We start from the raw sequence: 6,000 nt of genomic DNA, 5'->3' as shown, positions 1-6,000 counted from the left end.
AACAGTTTGGTTGAAATACTTGCTTACAGAAAACAAAAGCCACATTAAATTTTAATTTTAACCATCTGGCTGAACTCGATTTGGAACGAGTAGATGAGCAAATCTCATGTTGGCCCACTTAACTGACCAAGAACTGGGAATCGTATCTAATGCAAGCCCTGCTCAGCACAGACCCACTGAATTAATGGACAAGGCCATGGTAGGTTTGTTCATTTCAGTGGGTTTCTCCTGAGCAGAATTTAGCTTGATGGAGAGATGGCAGAACATCCTGGCAAAAACAGAAAGGGGAGTGGAAATTGCTGATATTTGCTTCTTTGTCCCATGTTCAGGACAGATGGATAGATGATAGAATCTTCATTTGCATCAGACACCAGCCATAGCAATAAAATAAAATATACTGAGGATAGAGGTAAAAACTTAACTATAGGAAATACATTCTGGGGTTTACATCAATAATCAAATAATAGATCTTATTCTAATTGCTCCCGCTAAAGACCTTGCAGTTTTCACTGTCACCAGATCATCTTGATCTGCTAAAATAAAGGACACAGTAGCATAGCTGCTAAGTCTCCCGTATTCCCCGGGAAACTCCCGTTTTTCCAGCTGTCCCCAGCAAAAAAACGGATTTTTTTGTTTCCCCCCAGTTTATTCTGGCGCGGCGGCCATTTTGGAACTGGGCGGAGCATGCTCAGAAGCGACTTTTGATGCTGCTTTGCCCAGTTCCAAAATGGCTGCAGCGTGACTGCTGGTGCGGCGGCCATTTTGGAACAGGGCAGAGCAGCATCAAAAGTAGCTTCTGAGCATGCTCTACCCAGTTCCAAAATGGCGGCAGCGCTACTTCCGGTCTGCTACTTCCGGTCCGATCACTTATTTCTCAGGCCGGAACTTGGCAGCTATGCACAGTAGCAATGGTGGAGTGAACTGGTATGGACAATAACAGAGGGGCAAAAACCTCACTCCTCAAATCTTTATAAAGAGCCACTGACTCGATACTACCTTCCTGTCAGAGTGGTACCTATTTATCTACTTGCACTGGCTTGCTTTCGAACTGCTAGGTTGGCAGGAGCTGGGACCGAGTGACGGGAGCTCACCCTGTTGTGAAGATTTGAACTGCCAACCTTCTGATCAGCAAGCCCAAGAGGCTCAGTGGTTTAGACCACAGCGCCACCCGCGTCCCACAGATAATTATTAGGTCCATAAATAGCATAAAGGTAAAGGTAAAGGGGCCCCTGACCATCAGGTCCAGTCATGTCCGACTCTGGGGTTGCGGTGCTCATCTCGCTCTATAGGCCGAGGGAGCCGGCGTTTGTCTGCAGACAGCTTCCGGGTCATGTGGCCAGCATGACAAAGCTGCTTCTGGTGAACCAGAGCAGCGCACGGGAACGCCGTTTATCTTCCTGCCGGAGCGGTCCCTATTTATCTACAGTGGTACCTCTACTTACGAATTTAATGTGTTCCGAACGCACATTCATAAGTAGAAAAAAATTGTAAGTCGAATCCCATAGGAATGCATTGGGAGAAAAAAATTCGTAAGTCGAAGCAACCCTATCTAAAAATTCATAAGTAGAAAAAATCCTATATAAACCGCATCCAAGATGGAGGACGGAGCTCCATTCGTAAGTAGAAATATTCGTAAGTAGAGTTATTCGTAAATATAGGTACTACTGTACTTGCACTTTGATGTGCTTTCGAACTGCTAGGTGGGCAGGAGCTGGGACCGAGCAACGGGAGCTCACCCCGTTGCAGGGATTCGAACCGCCGACCTTCTGATCAGCAAGCCCTAGGCTCAGTGGTTTAACCCACAGCGCCACCCGGGTCCCTCACCATATAGCATATATTCAACAAAAACAAAACAAAACAGCGGCAGTTTGTTGTTGACAAAGGACAGCTGGACATACGGTATGAAGGACCCCATTGCCTTCAGTAGCTTAGGGCCTCCTCAAACCTAAATCTGGGCCCTGATGGGCATGACTCCACCAGGCATTGGCATGTGAGTCACACCCTGACCTCTATGCGCCTCGCAACCCCCCGCCCCCCGCCCTTGGGTCCCCACCTTTGCCTTGGGGGCTGATGTCTGATGGATGGCTTCTCCTCTTTCCCTGACATCTGGTTTGCAAGCCGGAATTTGTTTTACTGCTGATGACTCAGGGCTCGGGCTGGGCGTCCCCGAGGTGATGCAGAGGTATTAAAGGGGCCTTAGGTAGAAGCCGCGGAAAAGCCGGGATGATCCAAAAACCCTCCTCCGAGAGGAGGCTGACAGGATGCGAGGGCAGCGGGGAGATAACCAGACACAGCTTGCTGGTTCGGAATCTGCTGTCGTGCTATTCCCCCCACCCAACCCCTCCACCTTCCTGTTGCAGAAGGGAAGGCTGCACCAGAGCTCCGTTGCTTTGAGCAAAGCACTGGATTTATGAAGTGGATTAAATGATCTGGAGTCCTTCCACAGTAGGAACGGAGGGAGATTTTTTTAGTTCCGTTTGCATCTAAAGCAGGACTCGATTTAGTTTTGATGAGGCCCTAAGCTACTGAAGGTAACGGGGCCCTTTCTATGTCCAGCTGTCCTTTGTCAACAACAAATTGTCGCTGGTTTTCTTTGGTTGAATATATGCTATATGGTAATTTATGAACCTAATAGGGATCTCAAGCCATTTGCACATGCAGAATGTAGGCACCCTATATATAGAAAGGAGCAAACCAGGGATATTTTAGGGAGCAGGCTAGCAGGCGGGCCCCATGACTTACATCCTAGGAGCCTACACAACACAAAACACTGTTGCTGTATGTAGGTTTTATTTTATTTGTTTTTTATCTTATATTTTGGAAATGTACATCCAGGTGTTTTTTCTTTAATTTTTGGGGAGCCCCCAAGAGAGTGGGGCCCTAAGCTATAGCTTGTTTAGCTTATAAGTGAATCCAGCACTGATCTAAAGGAGAATCCTCCTACTTTACACTTTCTGAAACAGGACGTGGCCATACTTTGAAATTCACTCTTCTTCTTCTTCTTCTTCTTCTTCTTCTTCTTCTTCTTCTTCTTCTTCTTCTTCTTCTTCTTCTTCTTCTTCTTCTTCTTCTTCTTCTTGTCTTTTTTGTTGCTGTGCAGGGCACTTTTGACACTAGTTTGTTACATAAAGGGAAGAAGCAATGGATTCCTATAACATTCTTATTTCTTCACAAAATTATTAGAAATACATAAAGGTTTTTTTATGCTGGGTTAGGTGACTTTTCCTTTTTCCTGCCAACCCAGCAGTTTGAAATCACACTAGTGCATGTAGATAAATAGGTACCACTGCGGCAGGAAGGTAAATGGTGTTTCTGTGCGCTCTGGCTTCCATCATGGTGTCCCGATGAGTCAGAAGCTGTTTAGTCCTGCTGGCCATATGACCCAGAAAGCTGTCTGCGGACAAACGCCGGCTCCCTTAGGCTGAAAGCAAAACAAGCAACGCAACCCCATAGTTGTCTTTGACCTTAGGTGGCTTTAACATTTTTTTCCATTTTTAATTCATTGGTTTATATTTTATACATTTATTTACATTTTACACATTCTTTTTTTACAGTAATAATCATAAATAAATAAGAATAATAAATGTGCAACCCACGACTGGGACCATTCCATTACAGCTATCCAACCTCCCAAAATTTCAACACCTCTTGCGACGGTTCAACCCCTTTCCGTTTTAACCAGAAATTCACATTTTCCCTGAATTTTGCTAAGCTGTTCTATCGGCCAAAGAATACAGTGGTACCTCGCAAGACGAATGCCCTGCAAGACGAATTATTCGCAAGACGAATGCGTTTTGCGATCTGATGGTGAATTCGTTTTGCGAAAAAATTGTCTTGCGAATTGCGGTTTCCCATAGGAATGCATTGAAATTTAATTAATGCGTTCCTATGGGCAAAAAAAGAAATTTCAATGCATTCCTATGGGAAACCGCGATTCGCAAGACGAATTTTTCGCAAAACGAGTTGACTCGCGGAATGAATTAAATTTGTCTTGCGAGGCACTGCTGTACACACATAAAGGCACCCTCTGGGGTAAAGTGAACATGACATAATGTTGTGGGAAAGCATCTCGGGCGAAAGGGCAGACGAATAATGTATTTCGGGAGAATTTTGCGCTGAAATCCCACCGAAGATTCACGAGGACTGAATCTATATTATTTTTGTTGCAGAGGCAAAAGTGTGGAGAGCAGAGCTTAAGGCTGGAAAAGGAGAAACATCAAACTGTCTATGGCTTTAGCAGTAGCAGGGATAATGAATGACATTATCTTTTACACTGTCTATAAGGACTTCCCGTCATCTCTGGCAGCCCGCCTGGAAATTGTAAGATGCTGGTGAATAGCTGAAGGCCTAACTCTTAAAGTGTGGTACCAAAGGCTCTGGTCAGCAGCACTGGCAGAAAAACTAACATGCCAAAAGGAAGAGCAAGTCCCCCCTCCTTTTTTTTACATGGCATGCCAACTGTTTATATCTTACATGAGACAGGAGGAACAGACTTTGGAAAGATGTCCTTGATAAGAGTATACAGTGCTACCGTTTGGCTTCCAAAATGTTCGGAAACCAAAGCACGGCTTCCAATTGGCTGCAGGAAGCTCCTTCAGCCAATCGGAAGCCGCGGAACCCACGCTGGACGTTCGGGTTCCAAAGAACGTTCGCAAACCGGAACACCCACTTTTGGGTTCGTGGCATTCGGGAGCCAAAACGTACCAAGGCGTTCAGGATCCAAGGTACGACTGTATTTCAGACCCTCCAAGTGTCCCTATTTTCCAGGGGCCGTCCCAGATTTACAGAAGCTGTCCCAGTTTCTGATTTGATCCCAGAATGTCCCGCTTTTCCTAGGGCATCCCCATTCTCATTGGAGAAATGTTGGAGGGGGTGGAGTTATGCGAACCCCATGCCAAGGAGATAAGGAACTATACAACCTTTAGAAGAAATCTGAAGGCAGCCCTATGTAGGGAAGTTTTTTTAAAAAATGTTCTATGTTTTATTATGTTTTTATCTATGTTGGAAGCTGCCCAGAGTGGCTGGGGCAACCCAGTCAGATGGGCGGGGTATAAATAATAAAGTTGTTGTTGTATTTGAATAGGCTGTCCCTATTTTCATCAGAGAAATGTTGGGGGGTATGTTTTCCCTTCTTCTGATAGGAAAGCCTCTGCCGGGGAGGACACAAAAAATGGGGGCCTGATGAGGGTCAATTTTGGGGAAGTGAGGAATGTCTCAATTTTAAGCTTTATGTTGGAGGGTATTTTTTTGCATTCCTTGCATTTTTCTTGCATTCATAATATCCCGAATGCTTTTTTGGGGGGGATGGGGGGGTGAATCATGCCAAGGCAATCAATATATTTGTAGCAGTTCTTGTTTGTTATATCTCTTTCTTTCTCTTTTGGCGATCCCTCGTAGCTGAGTAAGATTGTCTTCCATGAATGTGGTCTTAACAGTGAGTCCGTAAGTGACTGCGGAGGCCAGTTCTGGATCCACACGTCCTTCCACAGTGGAAGTTGGCGGGAGTTGATCCTGGTGAGGGTTTGCCAAGCGTGCCTTCCTCTTTTGACCTGAGTTCACGGTTCTTCAAAGCCCATGATTTTAAAAAATGAAAAAGAAGTTTGGAAAAAGAGAAATGGATAAAAGCCAAAAGTGGTAGGTCCCTCTTCCACAGTCAGCCTTGCGACTTTCTGGCATGGGAGCCTGCTATCCACTGTGTTCCCTGCCATTTCGTTTTGTAGTCGTGGCTTCTTGTCTAAATTTATGTGAAACGGGCCTCCGTTAAGGTTAAAAAGCTCTCCAGCTAAAATGTCATAAAACACAATTACAACCATAAAACCCCTAATAACAGCCAGACATTAAAAAAATATGATGTTAACATCCAGCCCCACTCCCTCCTACGGCGCGCCCACACGATATATGTAAAGCACATTGAATGCACATGGCTTGCCCCTAAAGGATCCTGGGAACTGTAGTTTTCTTCTTCTTCACAGAGCTATCATCCCAGCACCCTTGGCAAAC

The sequence above is a fragment of the Zootoca vivipara genome, chromosome 6 (genome assembly GCF_965207765.1).
Source record: "Zootoca vivipara chromosome 6, rZooViv2.hap1.1, whole genome shotgun sequence".
Classification (NCBI taxonomy): Eukaryota; Metazoa; Chordata; class Lepidosauria; order Squamata; family Lacertidae; genus Zootoca; species Zootoca vivipara.
The sequence above is the reverse complement of the archived record's forward strand: the minus strand, read 5'-3'. Positions refer to the sequence as shown.